Raw genomic sequence first — 21,631 nt, 5'->3', positions numbered from 1 at the left:
CTGACCAGCGTTCGGTCTAAAGACCCTAGATATCCTAATCATGTTTATAGGTTGTCCAAGGCATTATATGGGCTTAAGAAAGCCCCAAGAGCTTGGTATGAGCGCCTTCGGGACTTTCTCATTGAGAAGGGCTTCACTATCGGGAAGGTCGACACCACACTATTCACCAAGAAGCTTGATGGGCACATCTTCATTTGTCAAGTGTATGTTGATGATATCATCTTTGGATCATCAAATGAAGATTCTTGCAAAGAGTTTGGTGAATTGATGTCAAAGGAGTTCGAGATGTCAATGATTGGAGAGCTTACATTCTTTCTTGGTTTTCAAGTCAAGTAAATGAGAGAAGGGATTTTCATCTCTCAAGAGAAATATACAAATGATCTTCTCAAGAGATTCAAGATGGATAAATATAAGCCAATCAAGACACCAATACCAACTAATGGACATCTCGACCTAGATGAGGGAGGTAACATGGTTGATCAAACTATCTACCACTCTATAATTGGTAACTTGTTATATTTAACCGCATCTAGGCCTGACATCATGTTTAGTGTGTGTATGTGTGCTAGATTTCAAGCTAATCCTAAGGAAACTCATTTGATAGCCATTAAAAGAATCCTTAGGTATCTTAAGCACACACCAAGCATTGGCCTTTGATATCCTAAAGGAGCTACATTTGAATTAGTTGGCTATTCTGATTCGGATTATGCCAGTTGCAAAGTGGATAGAAAAAGCACATCTGGAGGGTGCCATTTGCTTGGTAGATCACTTGTGTCTTGGTCCTCCAAGAAGCAAAATAGTGTGGCCTTGTCCATCGCCGAAGCGGAATACATTACCGTGGGTGCTTGTTGTGCACAAATACTTTACATGAAGCAAACTTTGCTAGACTATAGTGTAGTTCTAGAAAAAGTACCTCTTTTGTGCGACAATGAAAGTGCGGTAAAACTTGCAAATAATCCGGTTCAACACTCTCGCACCAAGCACAAAGATATCCGCCATCACTTTCTTAGAGATCATGTTGCTAAAAATGATATATCATTAGAAGGTGTAAGGACCGAGGATCAATTGGCAGATATCTTCACTAAACCGCTAGATGAGGTGACTTTTTGTCGATTGCGGAATGAGCTCAATGTTCTTGATTTTAGTAACTTCACTAAAAAATAAGCTTGTGTTGTCCCTTGCATTGCATTGTAATATACAACATGTTTAATTTTTGGTAATGCATATAGGGCTTGTCTAACATGGTTAAGATAACCGCCGAAAAGCGTGTGAAGAAGCTTAACCTTGGATCAAATTAGACAAGCAACTAGATCTACTTTCAAGTATTGCATTGCATAAATGTTGTTTTGTCATTTATCTTTAATTGCACTCTTATTGCCTATTTTCTTAAAAAGAATTATAGCCTAAGGCAAAATATTTTTGAAAAACATGAGGGTTTGAGATAGGTCACTCACATCAGTCTTAATTAGTGTTTATTTGGATCTTATTGGAGTTGGGACTTGATTGGGTACAGGCAGCATGAAGGACTTTGAAGATTTGCTGGAAAAAGCGTGACCGGACGCTGCATCGGACTCTGTTGTCCAGCGTCCGGTCAGTTCACAGGAGGTGAACCTACTGTGAAGGAGTGACCGGATGCTGAAACAGTGTTCTCCCAGCGTCCGGTCAGAAGGTGATCCACGTCCGGTCGATCAAAGACGATGATGGCAGCTTGCACCGGACTCTGGCTGCGTCCGGTCACGATTCCAGGGGATTTGGACCTCTGTGGAATCGACCGGACGCTAGGTGGCAGCGTCCAGTCGCTGCCACCGGAGCGTCCGATTAGTAGAAATCATGTGGGATTCCAACTCTTCTCTGTTTCCTTTCTCGTCACGTTGGGGGCCACTATTAATCACACCGTGTTCTGCTCTTGAGCCGCAAATCCGCCGCCTCCACGCTGTCATCGCCTCGAACTTGCCTCTACCCGCGCTCGCCTCTGCCCTCGCTGCCGTGCTGCCTAGCTCCACGCCACCATGCTGCCCAGCTCCACGTCGCCGCACAGCCCCGTCCTCCTATGCTAGAGCCGCCCAAGCTACCGCGCTAGCCTCCCCATGCCTCCTCCACCTGAGCCACTGTGCCAACCTCCCCGCGCCTCCTCCGCCTGAGCCGCCGCGCCAGCCTCCCCATGACTCCACTACTTGAGCCACCGCCGAGCTCCATAGCCGCAGCATCGCCCCCATGCCCTAGCACTAGCACCGTCGTGCCATCTGCTCCCATGGCCTAGTGCCAGCACTACCATGCCCTAGCTCTGTCGGAACCCTAGCCTTTGATTCACTGCTCACCGTGAACCCTAACTTCTTAGTGATTCCTGGTGGTTCCCCGTGTGTCGTTCCTCTTCTCTTTGGTTCACCGGTTCATCAGGTAGCAAGCCCTCGATTCAATTTTGTACCTAATTGTTTGCTTTCTTAGGGTTTCATATCTCTAGATGGATAATTAAAATTATTTGTATATCCTGTCTATTCTATCGTGCAGCGAGTCGGTGCCGTTGAGGTCCTATTTGCAGTTGTCAGTCAACTCGGGGCTAAGCTCACGAGTATGGATCGAGGCCAAGCCTCGAAAGTGACAGTTGATAGTTGTTTCTTGTCAGCGGCGGTTGTTCTTTTCAGATCCATCTGATGGTTCATGTCAAGAATGTTGGAGGTGGTTCCGGTGATGAGGATCCGAGACATCTGCCTCGCCTGCCCATAGATCCAAAAGGCAAGGCGACAAAGAAGCTTGCAACAAAGAAGCAAAAGTATCCAGATGTAGATACAGCTAGAGCAGCCGCAATTGCAGCAGTAGCAGAGCGTGCAGAGGCAGGAGGTGCTAGGAGTGAAGTCCAGATCGCAGATCAACTCTCTCCATCTACGAGGGCCGCACTAGAGCAGGTTGAGCACCATCATGGTGGTCTAGCTGGGACTGTCATGGTTGCGGGACGACAAGTTGTCTTTGATGAGAGTCAGCCTTAGAGGGGTCACAGCAGGAGCCACAGCCAGCAGCGCAGACTTAGGAGGGAGAGCAGGCCATGGAGACAGAGCAGGCTCCTCAGCCGCTGCTTCACCGCTCTGGACGTACCCGTGTGCCAGTCACTCCGAGGTCAGAGACTCAGCAGAAGGGTTCATGTCCGCCGCCTAGACCCTAGGGTCCTCCTCCAGTGACCCACATGGATTTGAGGGCCGCCACGGCCAAGCAGGTTCAACAGCTCAGATTTGTGGACTTTGAGCAGTGGTTTCCACCAAGGTAGGGTGAGCATGCTTTAGAGGGTTTCTACACACCTCTATAGGAAGATTTCTATAATGCATATCTTAACAGTGGAGCTGTATTCAGATCTCAGAGGGTGTGTAACATTGAGACCATTGTTGCAGCAGCTGGAGAGCACATTCACCCCTACCTATCTTATCTGTCAAGGCTGACAGATTTACTTAGATGGACAGGCTTGTATGTTCCATCTTAGGTCCGTTAGTTCTATGCTTCTCTCTGGATTGACCCGCAGCACAGATTCATACACTTTGCTTTCAGTGGCAAAGATTACAGGCTGACGAGCACTAGGGTCAGAGAGATACTTAAGCTTTAGGAGTAGCCTGTCCAGCTACATGAGGTTTGCTATGGATAGACAGCGTCCCCCAGACATCCTCATGGCAGGATGGTGCCCCCTATAGATCTAGTCCACCACTACTTCACAGAGCTATTCGGCGAGGGGTCTAGCAGGACACCCAGTTATCTCACTTCCACTGCTAGAGTGCTTAATGCCATTATGAGGAGGACACTATTTTCAAGGATGGGGTATCGCGAGGGCTTGACTCACATACAACTGTGGTTACTGAACTGCTTGATGCAGTAGACAATGTTTGATATTTGGGATCTTCTTCTATCAGAGATGGAAGATACTATTATAGAGGGGTTTAGGGGTCATAGGCAGCTACCGTATGCTCACTAGATCACATTTCTTATTCACAGGGCAGTTATAGTGAGGCCGCCTGAGATGCTAGGTGAGTACAGTGGTGCTACTACAGAGTTTCCTGCATATAACCTAACTTAGATGATTCGCCATAGTACACCGAGTGCACCTAGCTAGCCGCGTCATCGTCCAGAGGTGCCAGAGACTATAGCCCAGTAGGATGATACTATCAGGGGCACATCAGCTATGGAGGAGGAGCAGCTTGATGCTTAGCAGGAGGGGATGGTCGAGAGCGACCTCAGCGATAGCTCAGATGAGGACTACCACGATATCCCTCAGATGCCTCCTCGATGACATGATCATGAGGCTGGTAGCTCTAGTTTAGCTCCATCTGCACCGTAGACTAACCTCGCTCTACTTGCCATACTTGAGTGGATGAGGCAGGATCAGGCTCACTAGGCTCAGGAGACCGCCACTACTTTTGCACAGTTCCAGGCTCGACAAGATGAGTTTCAGCGGTAGCAGCAGGCCATACAGTAGCAGCAGCTCCTTGGATTTATGCAGCATGTAGCGACAACTATTGGGGTTCCACCGCCACAGCCTTCACCCCAGCTTGGTTAGCCTGCCACCACTTTTATGACTCTAGCGTTATAGCCTAGTGGGCTTCAGAGTTAGGGTCAGCCACCAGCATAGTTTGCTTCACCTACAGAGTAGGTGTCCCAGTGGTTTGCTTCGCCCATGTTAGCCCCATGGTTCACACCTCTCCAGATGGGCTTCACACCGGCTCAGACTTCCTCGGTACTAGTGCCAGACACTTCAGTCTTCAGGAGTCTTGGAGCGACTTTCAGTGAGTTGACAGGGTAGCCTACTCTGCCATATCTGCATGTCCTAGGTCCTTCTATAGTTGCACCTATTACCAGGACTATAGAGACGCTCCCTTCCTCAGTGGCATCATCAGAGCCGGCTGCTCCAGTCATACCTGCACAGTCTACAACAGTTCCTGTTGTTGATCCGACCCAGACCGCTTCAGCATCGCTTCCAGCTATAGAGGGTCAGACTGCTTAGAGCTCTGGTTTAGATGATGAAGACACTCAGTTCCAGCTTGCTCCTCGTACCTTAGTGCCCGACTCATCTACTATAGCCCCACCGACTGACCCTTAGGTTTTAGTGTTTGACGCCAAAGGGGGAAAGTGATCGAGTATGTTAGTCTTAGGGGGAGCAACATATCTAGGGGGAGCTTAGTTTACCTATTAGACTATCTATTATATTTGGTTTTTATGTGTGATACACTATTATGCATTCATGTGTTTACTTTTATGCATCAAACTATATCTATGTGATAGTGATATCTACGTAATCGTGCTCTATGACATGTGTGCTCTCTACTTTGAATTATTTATATGTCATATCACTTGTGCTATGCTTATTTGCTTTGCTTCCGTGTTTCACTCCGATGCAAATGAGCTTTATTACTTGTACTCATGCTTATTTCATATCTTTTGAGTACATCATGTTGGCTTGGGTCATATAAGCTTGCCTAACTCTATTTTGTTATTATTGTCAAAAGCTTATATGAACCAAGCATGTTAAAAACCTCAACTCTTTCACATACTCGAGGTGGTATTGTCATCAATCACCAAAAAGGGGGAGATTGAAAGCATCTAGGCCCCTAGTTGGGTTTCGGTGATTAATGACAATATATGATTACTATGACTAACGTGTGTTTTGCAGAGGCAATTAAGTTAGGTCATGGTAATGGAGATCGATTGGGCTATCATGGTGGCCATGCCCCTACGATGGAAATCGTTTCGGTTTTTAAAGGATGGATGGCAAGGTGAAGGATGGACTAGTTTTTAGTGTCGTTTGGTGTTGAAGAGACACTTAGAGTAGTTTAGGACTTTATTTTTCCTTTGGCCGTACTATTAAGGGGGGTATGGACGGGTAACTTGACCTAGGTGAGTCTAGTGGGTAGGTGTGGTGCACACTTGCTAAACCTAGCACTAGGTAGCTTCTAAAAAGCCCTTAGATCCATTGGAGCAAACTTCATTCACGTACGTTCAAAAGTTAGAAGTGAATGGAGGGTCAAATACTGATCGGACGCTAGCGTAGAGTCCGGTCAGTTCATTTGATCAAGGTGGAGTCGTCTGGAAGTGATCGAACGCTGAGAGGTGAAGTGACCGAACGTTGAGGGCCAGCGTCCGGTCGACTCCAGTAAGGTTCCAAGAGGGAAAATCACGACCGGACGCGTCCGGTCTGTGCTGACCGGACGCTGACCAGCGTTCGGTCATACTTTAAACACTGGAGTTCGGGGTGAACTGACCGGCGCGTCCGGTCAACATGACCAGAGCGTCCGGTCACCCCGCAGAGGCACATAATGGTTTGTTTTTCAGCCCATGTTATAAATACTTCCTCCATTGTGTGTGGGGATACTTTTTCTCATTTCAACAGCTGAGAAACATCCTTGAGAGTGCCAAGAAGAGCAAGGTCCTAGTGAGGTGATTGAGATTTGAGAATCCCAAAGAGAGCCCTCATTAGTGAGATCAAGAGTAGCAAAGTGCGCATCCACCCTTCTCATTAGGCTTGTCGTGGTCAAGTGAGAGTCCGTGCTTGTTACTCTTGGTGATCGCTATCACCTAGATGGCTTGGTGGTGATTGAGAGCTTGGTGATCATCTGACGGAGCTTGTGGATGACCCAACTCAAGTTGTGAGCAGTTGTGGGTGATTCACCGCGATGGAGTGTCGAAGAATCAACCCGTAGAGAGCACTTGATCCTTGCGCGGATCAAGGGGGAGCTACACCCTTGCGTGGGTGCTCCAACGAGGACTAGTGGGGAGTGGTGACTCTCCGATACCTCGGCAAAACATTGCCACGTTCCTCCTTCTCTCTTTACTTTGAGCAATTCAATACTTGTCTTTACAATCATAGAATTACCATGCTAGAGTAGGATTAGAACTTAGGTTATAAGACTTTTTGTGCGATAAAACATTATGAATACTTTCTAGGCAAAAGGGGTTAATTGGGCCAACAATAGGATTTAATTATTGCAATGAAATTTAGAATTAGCCCAATTCACCCCCCTCTTAAGCATCTTGATCCTTTTAGCCTATAACACTGCTTGTGTTCTATCGTGTCAGGGAGGTCGCAGAGTACTGTTTCTGTAGGTGTACAGGGTACGGTCCCCGATATTGCGGTTTGACTTGTGCGCCCTGCCTTACTTTCTTCGTCCGTTTCCTGGTCCTTACCGAGCGGGCGTCCCCGGTCGATTGGTCCCAGTCGGCTCTGATCGCGCCAGTCGGAGAAGAGTAGTGAGCTGGGGTTTGGCGCATCCCCGGTCGAAGACGTGGGTCGGAGTCGGAAACGGTGTTTTGGCCAGGCCTTCCGGTCGGAGAGGCCATCCGGAGGCGGGCTAGAGACAGAAGTGAGCGCTCCGGTCGGAGAGGTGGGCTGAAGTCGGAAACGAGCGCCGTTCCTCCTTGGCCAGACCTTCCGATCGGTGATTGGATCACCCTTCTGGTCTGTCGTTTAGGTACTTGGGCTGGCCCATGAGTTGCGCATTTGTTTGCAACGTTGCCTGTTGGGCCGAGCCTTTGTTGGGAAGCCGGTCCGTGAGGGACCCTGGATTTATGAATCCGACACCATGAAACCCACAACTTTGCAAGAGATGGAGACAGTACATCCACCCAGACCCAGAGAGGTGCATCACATGAAAATCTTTTGCCGTTCCACCAGATCGGAGAAGGAGACCCACATACTCCTCATTGAGATGAACCACATAGCGGCAAAAACTGACCACTAAGAAAAATGGCTCCAGGGGGAGAGGGGAAGGGACTCATCGAGCACTTGAAACGTTGGGACACCGGTTTTTCAAACTCGATCCCTGGACCAAAGAAGAGATCCAAGAGCCTGGCCATGGAAATGAGCTTGGATCAACAACTAATGTTTACCATTTGCACACTTGATGATGGTTTGGCTTGAATTGAATCATCCAATTAAAGCAGCTTTGGCTAGAAGCCCTATGACATAGGAAGTTTCAGAGGCATCACCAAACACCATAGGTAAGTGAAATGTCAACCATAATAGATATCACGCATTCAGCAGTGAAATAATAGCATACCCCCAAATCCCATGAGTTTGTTTTTCTTTTGCATAGTACAGGAGCATAGTTCAGCAATCGTCGGGGAGTAGATTATTGGTCATCACACTCCTTCATTGGTCAAAGCAGAATAGTTAACTTTTATGAAACTTAATTTTTAGATCTCATCATTGTTCAAAAGTGCAAAGAAGCAACTTCATATTCTTTGCCCGTTCAATACCATGATCCATAAAAAAATCTTGTGATCTGCATATTGCAAAATTGACAAGCTATTTTCCACAGGTTTGGAATGACTTATTTTATTTGGCCTTCCTCCTTAGCTCTAGATAAGATGATAGTTTATCCACAAAAATGTTGAACAAGATCGGTGATAGGATCATCTTGCCTAAGACATTTCTGGTTTGGAAGTATGGGCCCATTTTCTCATTATAACTTTAAAGCTCACATTTCCACAAAAGCCCTGATACAATCACACCACCTTTGGATTAAAATCCTTCAGTCTCAACGCTTGTTTTAGGACCCCTTTGGCATATGGGCGAATCACAGGAAAAACGGAGGATTCATTCCTATGAATTTTGCTGACGTCATCTTCCCTTTGGCAACGAAGGAAATCATCCGGAGGAATCCATTCCTATGGATTCGTTGTCTCACTGTAGCACAGGAAAACAAACATCCAGGTCGAGCTCATGTTTTCGCGCAAAGTCCGAGGCAACGGCTCGCGAGCAGTCCATAGGAATAGGAATCGACTTTTCTTTCCTTTCCTACGCCTGCGGATTCCTCCGTTTTTCCTTTGTTTTTCCTCCTGTCCAAAGGAGGCCTTAGGAAATTCCAGTTCACCTACAGTTGATAAAATGTTCCTAGTTTACACAGTTTTCTGCACACCGGAAGAGGATAAAAAAGCACAACTGCTTACAAGAGCAGCCAGTATACTCCATTCTGGTTGTTTCAAACCCAGTGTCGAATCAGCAATTTACAGTAGCCAAGGAAATATCTGCTTTGCCAATCGCGTCACATAATGAATTCATGAAACTTTGTTCCTGCATCGGACAGCAGTCAGGGCCCGGGGATAAGAACAAGTGGAGAGAGAGGAACTCATCAATCGGTATAATTGGTAAGGTATAAGGTACTCTACTCCACATATGGTGCCATGTTTTCATCAAAAAACATATGGTGCCATGTTGCTCACCAGCTGATCTTGGCAAGGATCTTGTCGAAGTGGAAGAGATGCTTGCGCACGCGGTAGACGTGCAGCGTGTATATGGCTGCAGCGCAGGTCACCAGGAAGAAGGACAACACGATCAGCTCGCTGAAATCCTGTTCAAATTAAGTGTGCACGATCGACCGTCACCTTCTTCGTTACCTTGTTGTATATCAAGTAAGTACTGTACATGCCTAGTAGGAGCAACAACATCTAGCTAGTAGTCGCTCATGGCAGTGGCACTCACCCTGGGATCGGAGATGATGATGCCCATGACATAGGTGAGCAGGTCGAACACGGACTGCAGCGAGTTCTGCACCCCACCCACGACGCACCGCTCGTGATCAGGCACGCCGTCCTGCATCAGCTGCATCACGGCGAGGTCGAACATCCACAGCCCTAGGCGCGACGCGGCGACGCCGGCCATCAGCATCCACGCCGACGCCACGGCGCTGGCCGACCAGATGGAGGCCACGCACACCAGCAGGCAGCACCACTGGCCGTAGAGCAAGATTCAGCAGCAATTAAATTCACTGAAACCTGATGCTTAGTTTGTATGTCGCGCTGTGCATTATTGCATACTAGTACCTGCATCCAAATGGACCATAGCCCTGTTCGTAGAGTGGACACCCATGAGTGCACCACAGGGTACAGCAGCGTTGCGCCGATGCCGACGATGGCGCTGAAACCCCTTGCCAAACTGATGACGTACGCAGGTATGCCTTTCCAGTCCAGGGTCGCCGTCATCAGCGAGCCAAAGCTGCACAACCAACATAGACAGCATTTCGTTACTCTTTGCGTTAATCAGACAGAATTTAAGCAGCTTGCAACTAGGTAGGTTACCTCAGGACGGTGAAGTAGAGGAAGGCGAGAGCGACGCCTGGGAGCGCCACGTCCTGCCTCAGGTACACCACCCATGACTCCCAGCATGGTATGATGGATAGCTGCTCCGTCATCCTAACCCTCCAATCTAGGCGCATTCTCCGTCGGTGCCACGTTCTCCGATGATGACGACGACGACAACAACATGGCCTCGGTTGCATCAGCTGTTCTCATCAGCCGGCTGCTCTCAGCGAGCGCAGGCACGCCATTGTACACAGAGACGAAGAGCCAGTACTCCAGCCCCACGGAGGCGACGTTCCACAACGCCAGCGCTGCCGCGGAGGCCTGCGCGGACACAAAGCTGATGACGAAGGCCGGAGAAGACAGGGGCCAGCAGCTTGCAGCTCAGGTCGATCCGCCGGACCACCGAGTTGATCCCCGTCAGCACTGCAGGAGGGTGCCTGCTCGAGATGACCACCACCCTGCGGCAATGCAACTCGATGAACTCAAAGGTTTGTGCTGGATCAGTGGGTCATCAGGATTCAGGACAGATATATAATTAAGAGGCTAGTTAGATACTATTATCGTACCATTCTCTCTCGATCAGTATGGTTCCGGCGAGTGTTGAGAGCGCTGCTAGCGCACCTGACACGTTGGTCACGATGACCAGCGCCATGAAAACAGGGAAGCTTGTGGCTTTCAGGTCGTCGTAAACGAGCAGGGCGGTTACTGAGGCTCCGGCGACGATAAAGGACAGGCTTTGGACTAGAAGCCATAGGCCAAGGACCTGCAATTTTTTCTTTGGTTAATTGCTTGCTAGGAGGGATATACAAGCTGTATCATAGAAAGTGACTGATTATCGTTGTGTCGCTCAAACTGTCTTTGTAAATTAATCCGAGTGCTGTTGCTGGGGCGCTGCTGCCCTACCTCTTGCAAAACTCTATTTCTTCTCTCTCGATGAAACATGTGCCTAGTTACGTTCTAAGAAAACAAAAATCTTATACCACAAATCCTATTGTTTGTGATTAGGCTTTATTGATCCCTAGACTCAGGAGAAAAGCACTACAAGGATAACATATGGTAGAACCACACAGTTAGCTCAGGCCACTTTGCTATTATTGTTGGTTGTGCAATTACATAGCTTATTGACAGAATTTTGTGTTGTGACATGGATTAATTTACAACAGAACGTGTGGATATAATGACCTTGTTTGGCTCGGCTTGCTTCCACCGCGCGGTGCGGTATTACCATCCGCAGTGGAAGAGCTGCGGTATCGAAAATCAGCACCGAAGTTCAAACCCGCGGTCCGTGGCCAGAGGCCGGTGAAGAAAATCATAGTGTTTGGCTGCAAATGTTGCGTTTCGCCACCGAGAATCCGCTTTTAAGCAGTTCAAACAGGCTGAGTGCCTGACCGAATGCCAAAGCTCAAGGGAAGATGATGGAGTGGCCGAGTGCCTGACTGAGTGTCAAAGTAGCCGTGTAACTAAGGAGTCAAGTGACTGATTGACTGTGCTTAGTCACATGGTTGAGAGACTAAGTGGCTGAGTGATTCAGTGTGGAGTGTTGAGTGAGTGACTATGTGACCAAGTTGACTGAGTGGCCGATTGGTTGGGTGCCTGACTCATTGAGTGACGAGTGGCCTCGTGACTGACGACTGAGTGATCGCTGAGTGAAAATTGGCTTAGTGACTGAGTGCCAAGTGACTAAGTGAGGAGTGGCTGAGTGACTGAGTGCTTGACTAATTGAGTGATCGATCGAGTGCCAAATGATTTAGCGTGGAGTGTCCGAGTGCCTAACGGGCGAAGTGGCTGAGTGACCGAGTGGCTCAATGGCTAACTGTTAAAGTGCACGAGTGGTTGAGTGCCAAGTGGACAAGTGTCGAGTGACCGAGTGCCTCAATGGCTAAGTGGCCGAGTGTCTGAGTATTGGGGTGCATGAGAGGTTGAGTGCAAAGTGGCTGTGCGCTGAGTGGCTGACTGAATAGGTGGCTGAGTGACTGTATGGCTAAGTGTTTGAATGACTAAGTATTAAAGTGCATGAGTTTGGAGTGAATTGTGGTTGAGTGGTCGAATGCATGACAGACTAAGCCGCTAAGTCCATTAGGGCAGCTCTAGCGTAGGCACTGAACCAAGGGATCAGACATTGATTTGGGTTTTACGGTGCCCTCCTCTAGTGTGTGTAGGCCCCATACAAGGGAGCTGACATCGATTTGGGTTTTACGGTGCCCTCCTCTAGTGTGTGTAGACCCCATAGCTAATAAAATATTTCCTCTCTCCCCTCTCTCTCTCCGCTCTCTCATGCGGCTGTCCGTTCTCACGCAAGAAAGAAATAGTTTCTTAACTTGCTCGGTTCAACTCGTCTGCTATAGTCGATTTTCATTCTGACATCCACGGTTTTGATGCCTGCAGTGTTCACAGTTTGATTCTTTGCGCCGATGGTTCGATTATTCGACACACTAGAGATGCTATGAGAAAACAGATCATGTCCATATATAATTTTAAACACAAGGAGTTGTAGTTTGGTGAACATGGCGAATGATGGCTTACCTGAAGGTACGTGAGCTTATCGACCAGTGTCCCAACTATGGGACCAAACACGGCGACGGAGGACGACTCGACGACGCCGTAAATCGCCGTGAAGAGCAGCGAGCCTGGCCAGATGCGGATCATGTACAGCCCAACTGAGAACTCCCACATCCTTAATTTGCCACCGGAAAACGAAAAGATAATCTGACTATTAGTTGAGTATTACTAGTATTATTTATTATATACCCATATATGCGTGGTTTATAATCCATAGTAGCAACAAGGAGACTGTAAATATTATATTGGTTAGATTGTCGAAAGCTGAAAATAGAGAGAGAGAAAAAAAAGAAGGAAAAAAAGAGAGGCGCTGATCTGAAAACCCGAGGAGGCCGGAATGAAAGGTACGTAACTGACTACGGAGTGAACGCACCTGGCGCCCCATCGGGCGAGGGCGTGGCCGGTGTAGAGGCGGCGGAGCAGGGACGCGTCCGGCGACGGCGAGCCCGTGGTGCTTGCGCTTGCGCTTCGGCTTCCGAGAAGAGGCGCGAGCTGCCCGCCCTCGATTGCCGCATCTTCGTCCATGCCCGCAGCCGCGGCTCGCGCGGGCGGTCCTCGATCGCCCTCACCTGATCCCGAATCCCCGACCCGATCCCGATCTCACTTGAGTACCGCGACGACTTGCGGTGGCTTGCTGTGTGGCTGACCAGACGAGCAGGGCAACGTCGTAGTACACACCGATCAGATTCACGATCTTCTCACGGAGTCGTCTTATGTATTCCTGCTCCTAGATTGTATAAAAAACAAACATATTTGTTTATGATCCTTTGCAGCCGAGGCGGCGTGGAACATGGGGGGGAGGAGCCACCAGCCGATTGCAGATTCAGCAAGCGCTAGTCTCCACGCGCGTCGCAACATAAGAAAACAATTAGGGTGACGTGCGCTGGAACTGCGTCGCCAAACAACAGGAAAGATACAAAGAGATGCTAGCATCGCCACCCTCGGGAGGCATTTGGTGGCGAGTTTGCCCGGCGGAACGGCCAAAAACCAGTGGCGGTGGCGGGTGGCGGGTGGCGGCAGTGGGATTCGCAGATCAGAAAAGAAATCAACCTGCTCCAACACGCGATGCATGCGGCGGTATGTACATCGGATGATGGGAGCAGCATCAGCGCCTGGATCTGTCCGTGCTTGTCTGGTTCCCTTTAACGTAATCCCTTTACTTTTTGCCTGGCTCACTCTAATACGTGGATCTAGCTAGTATAGGAGTATATATAGCAGTTAAGGGTTACCTGCTCTTCAATATATTATTCTACATATCGCTGACGGCTACCAGCGTCAATATCTGTAGACCACACTATTCAATGCATCGGCAGCAGATTACCGGAATATATGTACAAAGTAATTTCTTGTCTGGTTTTTGTTTTCTGCAAATAATAAAAATCCAGTTTAATTTATAAGAATTAATAACTAGTTTATTTTAACTAGAAAAATATGAAACTACTCACTTTATTCCAAATTAAAAAGCGTTTCATCTTTTGTAGATACGTGACATTTATTATGTATCTAGAAATAGTGTAAGTGCATAGCAAAAATTAAAATCAAGACGGCTTATAATTTCGAATAAAGGGATAGTACTTTTTCTTAAAAATATTATCTATTTGTTGGTAATTTATTTAGAATTTACTTATTTATGGCCATTTGTTTTATTGCTTACTAGCAAACATATCCGTACGTGCGGCAAAATATGTAACTTATTGAGTGATCATCTAAATAGTTTTTGGGTCCAAGATTTATTCAATGGTATCATCTGTTCCAATACATTTATAAAATCAAACTCTAGGCCTTTGCTAAATGCATGAAGTGCACAGTTCTAACCCATATGAGCGGTCATGTATCCAGGTCACATATGGGAACATGATAGGGAGTGACCTGAGGGTATTATGAAAAGTAACGCTTGGAAGAATTTCTTCTCTATTTAATGTTACTACAAGAATATCCCATGCGTTGGCGTGGGATTTTCTTAGAAATAAATTTGTAATATATATACCATTACTACATGGTACCCTGGGTAATGTGTGTGTATATGAGCTTCACTTGCATGTTATTTTGCTGCATCGGATCTAGTAAACAATGGTAAGACAATGGAAGAAAAGCCAATAGAATATTAGAACACATTATAGAATGATAGGATGATGAAACAAATAGCATATATAGATGACTTGCACATTGATAGATTAAAGATTGCAAGTTAGTGAGGCATTTAGTTGGGAATCATGTGAACATCTTGCATGAAGAGATTGAACATTTAGTAAGGATTAGCATTGTTAGAGTATATAAATTAGGTATACTGTGATGATCCTAGGGCAGTGTCTAGGGGGGTGGGTGGTGGTGTTGGCGGCGGAGGTGGGCGTGCGCAGAGGGACGGTGGCATGCGGTGAGCAGCGTGCAGGCGTGGGAAAGGGGTGGCGGCGGCGCTGGAGAGAGAGAGAGAGAGAGAGAGAGAGAGAGAGAGAGAGAGAGAGAGAGAGAGAGAGAGAGAGAGAGGGGAGAATTGTTTAAAGAGCAAGACTTTGTTTTGTTCTTGAGTTGGAATAATTACAATGCCCCTATATTTATAGTTTTTAATGAACTTGCACACCAATCAATCTAGCAAGGAGTTCTTATAGGTTTAGATTCTCCTTTTGATAAGTACTGAACTATTTCAGTACGGAAATTGGCCCGATCTTCACGACAGTAGGTCACGATCAAGATAACTTGCAACAAGGCAGCGAGGATAAAATGGTAACTTGCTGAAGAACAGCGGAATAACTAGCTTTATACCTGGCCAAGGTTGGAGGCGACCAAGCTACGGGGAGAGAAACACCGAAACCACGAAGGTTTCGACTCGATCTCCGAACGACCGCAGAACCACAACCGGAGCTAATCCACACAAGGCAGGGCAGCCGTACTGGAACCCGCAAAGCACGAACTAGTGGATCCCAGAGGAATCTCTTCACAAGTCCAGGAAGAACAAGGGTTTGAGTAAGCACTCGGCAGCTCGGCTGCAATATCACTTGAATTATCAAATCATCAAAAGTACTTTTCTAGTAGCCTAGAGGTGGTATTTATACTATGAGAAGTCTCTAAGATAGATGTGAACTAAAGAAACCACGTTGGGAGGTGGAAGGTCAACTGGCTAGAGCTTTTACGAGGTGGTCTTCAGTTCCCACGCGTCTTCTGGGCTTCTGTACAGTCTTCAATATTTTGGTCATAACTCCTTCCTAGGAAGTCCAAATGACAAACCGTTGGATGCGTTGGAAAGCTAACTTCATCATCTTTCCAACCATGTATGCTATGCACCACGAATTATTGTAGAATGGTACAGTTTTGCATGGGATCTTTAGCTTCATGCAGACTGTTGAGCTTTGGAGCAGTCTTCACTAAAACTGGTCGGACGCCACGCTGGATACTCCAAACTGGTCGGGCATGATAGCATTGGAAACTAGGCTTCAAGATCTTTCCAACAAGTGCTCATTCACCTTCATAACCTTTGGGAGACAAAAGATATGACTGTTTCATCTGGATGGTTCTGTCATGCTGGGTTGACTCGAACGTAGCTCTTCTTTCTGATCCATCCTTGATGTATCCTTGTCTTCCTCCTCGGAGAACTTGAATAATAACAACATGCACGACTTAGGTAGCTCGAAATTACCATTAATGTTTAATTGAAATTACAAAGTAGCGCATGCACCTCTTGTTGTATCTTTTTGGCGCGGCTATGAGTGATTGGTCCAGTAGGGACTTGGAATGGTGTCGTGGTCGGAGAAGCAGCTGGTGAGGTTGACGAGGTTGGTGAGGTGGTCGGAGAGGTCACCGATGAGGTCGACGAGGTCGATGAGGTGGTCGGAGAGGTCACCGATGAGGTCAACGAGGTCGGTGAGGTGGTCGACGCTGGCGTGGTCACATCATCCTCCCCCCTTGGAAAAGAGTCATCCTTGACTCTTCCAATCCAAAGAATGGAGAGAGGTCGGCCACATTAAAACTGGTGCTCACACCATAAGTACTAGGCAGATCAATTTGATAAGCGTTGTCGTTGATCTTGCATAGCACTTTGAATGGACCATCAGCTCGAGCTTGCAACTTGCTTTTGTGTTGTTCAGGAAATCTGTCCTTGCATAGATGCACCCAAACCAAGTCTCCTGGTTCAAATAACACCTTCCTTCGACCTTTATTGGCGTGCTTCTCATACATCCTGGTCATCTTTTCAATGTTTGTCCAAGCTCTATCATGAAGGTTCTTGACAAACTCGGCTTGCTTGCTTGCATCGAAGTTTACACGTTCCTGCATAGGTAGAGGCAAAAGATCTATGGGAGCAGTGGGTTTGAACCCATATACAATTTCAAATGGACAAAATTTAGTGGTCGAGTGTACTGCCCTGTTGTATGCAAACTCAACATGTGGCAAACTTTCTTCCCAAAGTTTCAAGTTCTTCTTGAGGATAGCTCGCAGTAGCATTGATAGAGTACGGTTCACAACTTCAGTTTGTCCATCCGTTTGTGGATGACACATCGTAGAGAACAGCAACCGTGTTCCAAGTTTTCCCCACAAAGTTTTCCAAAAGTAACTCAAAAATTTGGTGTCATGATCAGAAACAATGGTTCGTGGCACTCCATGTAGTCGTACAATTTCTTTGAAAAACAATTCAGCGATATGTGAAGCATCATCGCTCTTGTGGCATGGGATAAAATGTGCCATTTTGCTAAAACGATCAACCACAACAAAGATGGAATCCCTTCCTCGCTTGGTTCGAGGTAAACCAAGAACAAAATACATGGATATATCTTCCCAAGGCACACTAGGGATAGGCAGAGGAGTGTATAATCCATGAGGGTTCACACGAGACTTAGCTTTGTGGCATGATTCGCAGCGAAGAACATGTCTCTCCACATCTCTTCTCATCTTTGGCCAAAAGAAGTGTCATTAAGGACTTGTTCTGTCTTCTTGGCGCCGAAATGGCCCATGAGTCCTCCTGCGTGGGCTTCCTGCACAAGTAAAATTCGAACAGAGCAATCTGGAATACAAAGTTTGTTAGCTCGAAACAAAAACCCATTATGCACATGAAATTTTTTCCATCCTTTGCCATCTCGGCACTTGGAATATGGTTCAGCAAAATATGAATCAGTTGTATATAAATCTTTTATGCTTTCTAATCCAAGAATTTTAGCGTCAAGTTGGGTTAGCAAAGTGTGATGTCGAGACAAAGCATCTGCTACAACATTCTCTTTTCCTTTCTTGTACTTGACAATATAGGGAAATGATTCAATGAATTCACACCATTTTGCATGCCTTCTATTCAGTTTTAGTTGTCCTTTAAGGTGTTTCAATGATTCATGATCTGAATGTATCACAAATTCTTTAGGAAAAAGGTAATGTTGCCAAGTTTCCAAACTCCGAACAAGAGCATATAATTCTTTATCATAAACTGAATAATTTAGAGTTGGACCACTTAGCTTTTCACTGAAGTATGCAATTGGCCTTCATCCTTGCATGAGCACACCTCCAATCCCAACTCCACTTGCATCACATTCTATTTCAAATGACTTACCAAAATCTAGGAGTGTAAGGACTAGGGCTGTTGTTAACTTCATCTTCAATTCTTCAAATGCCTTCTGTTGTGCTTCTCCCCACTTGAAAAGCACTTCTTTCTTTGTCAGCTCATTGATTGGTGCAGCAATAGTGCTGAAATCCTTCACGAACCGCTGATAGAAACCAACAAGTCCAAGGAAGCTTCTTACTTGGCTCATGTTCTGTGGAGGCGCCCAGTCCCGTACAGCCTTGATCTTTTCTTCATCTACCTCCACCCCTTGTCCTGTAACAACAAATCCAAGAAAGACTACCTTGTCGGTGCAAAAGGTGCACTTCTCAAGGTTAGCATACAATTTCTGTTCACGTAGGACAGTAAGCACACATTGGATATGTTCAACATGTTCATCAAGAGACTTGCTGTAAATTAAGATGTCATCAAAGTAAACAACAACAAACTTGCCAATGAAAGCTCTAAGCACATGATTCATCAATCTCATAAATGTACTTGGTGCATTGGTTAACCCAAAAGGTATTACCAACCATTCATACAACCCAAATTTTGTTTTAAAAGTTGTTTTCCATTCATCTCCTTCTTTCATACAAATCTGGTGGTATCCACTTCTTAAATCAATTTTAGTGAATATGATAGCACCGCTAAGTTCATCAAGCATATTATCCAGATGAGGGATGGGGTGTTTATACCTTATGGTAATGTTATTTATTGCTCGGCAATCCACACACATCCGCCAAGACCCATCTTTCTTAGGAACTAAAAGGACAGGAACAGCACAAGGTGACAGACTTTTTTGTACGTACCCTTTTCTCATCAATTCTTCCACTTGTCGCTGAATCTTCTTGGTTTCTTTTGGGTTGGTGCGGTAGGCAGCACAGTTTGGGAGTGAAGCACCGGTCACAAGATCAATTTGATGTTCGATTCCTCTCTTAGGTGGTAGTCCTGGTGGCACTTCATCCGAAAAGACATCCTCATATTCCTATAACACATCAAAGACAACACTTGGTAGGGTACAGGGTAAGTTGTTAGTAGAAAGAAGAGTGTCCTTGTACAGGAGTACGAAGAACATGGCATTGGGTTCACTCAATTCTTTTAGATCCCCTTTCCTAGCCATCATAACTAAACCCTCTTTTCCCGGTGTCTTGGTTCTTTGAGACTGTGGGGTTTTATTTGGCTTTGGAATCTCTCCCTCGCTATTTTTGTGGGTCACTCGTAGGTGGTTCTCGCTCTCTCGCTGTTTCTTCTTAAGATCATCGTTCAAAATTTCCTTCGGTGTTAAAGGAAGCAAAGAAATTCGCTCTCCTTTGTACATGAAAGACAACTTGTTGGTTCTTCCAAAGATCTGAACATCACGATCAAATAACCATGGCCTCCCTAGCAGCAGCTGGCATGCTTGCATAGGCACCACATCACATTCCACATGATCATTGTACCGCCCAATGGAGAACAGAACGGTCACAATGTTTGTTACACGCAGCGCACCACAATCATTTAACCATTGCATCTTGTATGGAGAAGGGTGGCGTCGCTGTTTCAGTCCCAATCTTTCAACTAATTCTCAACTTGCAATATTATTGCAGCTGCCATTGTCAATAATGGTTCGGCACAACTTGTCCTTGATCATGCCTCGGGTGTGAAAAAGATTGTGCCGCTGATTATTCTCTTCTTGGACAGTAGTAACACTAAGCACTCGGCGAGAAATGAAGCAATTATTGTCTCCATCATCAGGTTGAATTTCATCACCTTCATCTTGCATAATTTCTTCATCATATATTGGAGCTTCTTCCTCAGGTTCGCTTTCAGATTCCCATTCACCTTGGTCATTTATAATCATGGTCCTTCGACTAGGACATTGAGTAGCAATATGTCCTCGACCTTGGCACTTGTGACAAACAATGCCTCGGGTATGGGAAGAAGAAGCAGCAGCTGATGCAACAGAAGGGGTTGTTGTGCTTGCAGCAGGATGTCGCTGTTCTTGCTGAATTGCAGGTGAAGAAGCAGTAGAAACCATTGTCTTTGTAGCACCAATGGATGGAGAAGGCCTAGTAGCATCTCCTTGTGATCTTCCCCCACCAACAGAGGTACCGGGCTGCTGCTGACGCCATGGGGCTAAAATTGATTGGCTCCCATAAGACCTTCTTCGTCCCTCTTGCTGAATTTTCCTCTCGGTGTGCATAGATTGATCAACACAGTCTTGCAAATTATGATATGGAAACATCTCAATAAAACCTAAAATTTCTTCATTGAGACCATTAAAAAATCTTGCCATTTTTTACTCTTCATCTTCTCTAATTCCAGATCTCACCAAGAGTAACTCCATCTCCTTGAAGTAGCTATCAACAGATTTTGATCCTTGTCTTAATGTTTGTAACCTATTGCGGAGGTCTTGCTGATAGCTTGATGGCACAAAGCGTCTTCTCATCACTCTCTTCATCTCAGCCCATGTGTTGATATGATCACGTCCCAACACACATTGATTTTCTTGAACTTGGTTCCACCATGTGAGAGCATAGCCCGAAAACTCAACAGAAGCAAGGTTGACACGCCTCTGATCAGAAAGATTATGCACTCTAAAAATCTGATCACATTGCTCCTCCCATTTAAGATAAGCATCAGCATTTTCTTTCCCTGAAAATTTTGGGACACTTAACTTTACATGAGCAATGCTATCCGGATCATCTCTATTGCGACGACCACGATGATTTTCCCCATCATGACCAGCACCACGACGATGTTCATGCAGCTATCCAAAACGCCCATGGTGATCAAAAGGATTTTCATTATCATCAAATCCCACCTCATACTCATCATGAACCTCATCTTCATCATCAAAATGTACACGACGATCACGTCCACGTCCTCCTCCATGCTGATGATCTCCCTCCACCATGACCACCACGACCATTGCCGTCGCGGCCATGAAATCCAGCACCCAAACCAGAATTTTCATCAACAAATTCTTCACGGTGATTGTCTTCATGTTGATGTTGTGGACCTCGACCATCAGCTGTAGGAAGACGTTCGTTGAACATCCTCTCCATTGCCTCCAAGAGCGAGTTGGCCATTTGGCGTAGCTCTGCCCGTGCAACAGGGGGTTCTTCCTCTCTGTGGTTCCCACCATGAACACTCGAATTGGATCCTGCCATGTTAGACTAGTTGCAAGAAAAAGTGAATAGGTAAATTTGTGGAAACACTCGATCTCACCCCTTACTTACCCAAGTTCCTTCCTGATCTCAAGGACCATGACGGTGCTGGTGTGGCAACTTCAACGGAGGTGGTAGAGAGGTTATAAGGATTACGAATCGAATGTCCCGGTTCAGGTTTTGGTGGAGCTATAGGTGGCTAACAAGGAGGGCTACGGTACTGCCAACCGAGTGGTTTGATGTGCTTAAAGATACGACATTGGTGCTAACAAGATTACCACCAACTCAAATATGTAAACTGAAATTTTTAGCAATACCCCGCAACACAGATCCTTCAAATTCTTTTCACTTCTCTTTTTTT

General features: G+C 46.3%; 1 pseudogene; it reads right to left on the bottom strand.

Moving 5' to 3' along the window:
* Positions 1 to 8,506: 8,506 nt before the first annotated feature.
* On the bottom strand, positions 8,507 to 13,909 carry LOC136528867 (solute carrier family 40 member 1-like; annotated as a pseudogene).
* Positions 13,910 to 21,631: the final 7,722 nt, after the last annotated feature.

The sequence above is a fragment of the Miscanthus floridulus genome, chromosome 19 (assembly GCF_019320115.1).
Source record: "Miscanthus floridulus cultivar M001 chromosome 19, ASM1932011v1, whole genome shotgun sequence".
NCBI lineage: Eukaryota > Viridiplantae > Streptophyta > Magnoliopsida > Poales > Poaceae > Miscanthus > Miscanthus floridulus.
Note: the sequence above shows the minus strand (reverse complement) of the source record. Positions and strands in the feature narration are given on the sequence as shown.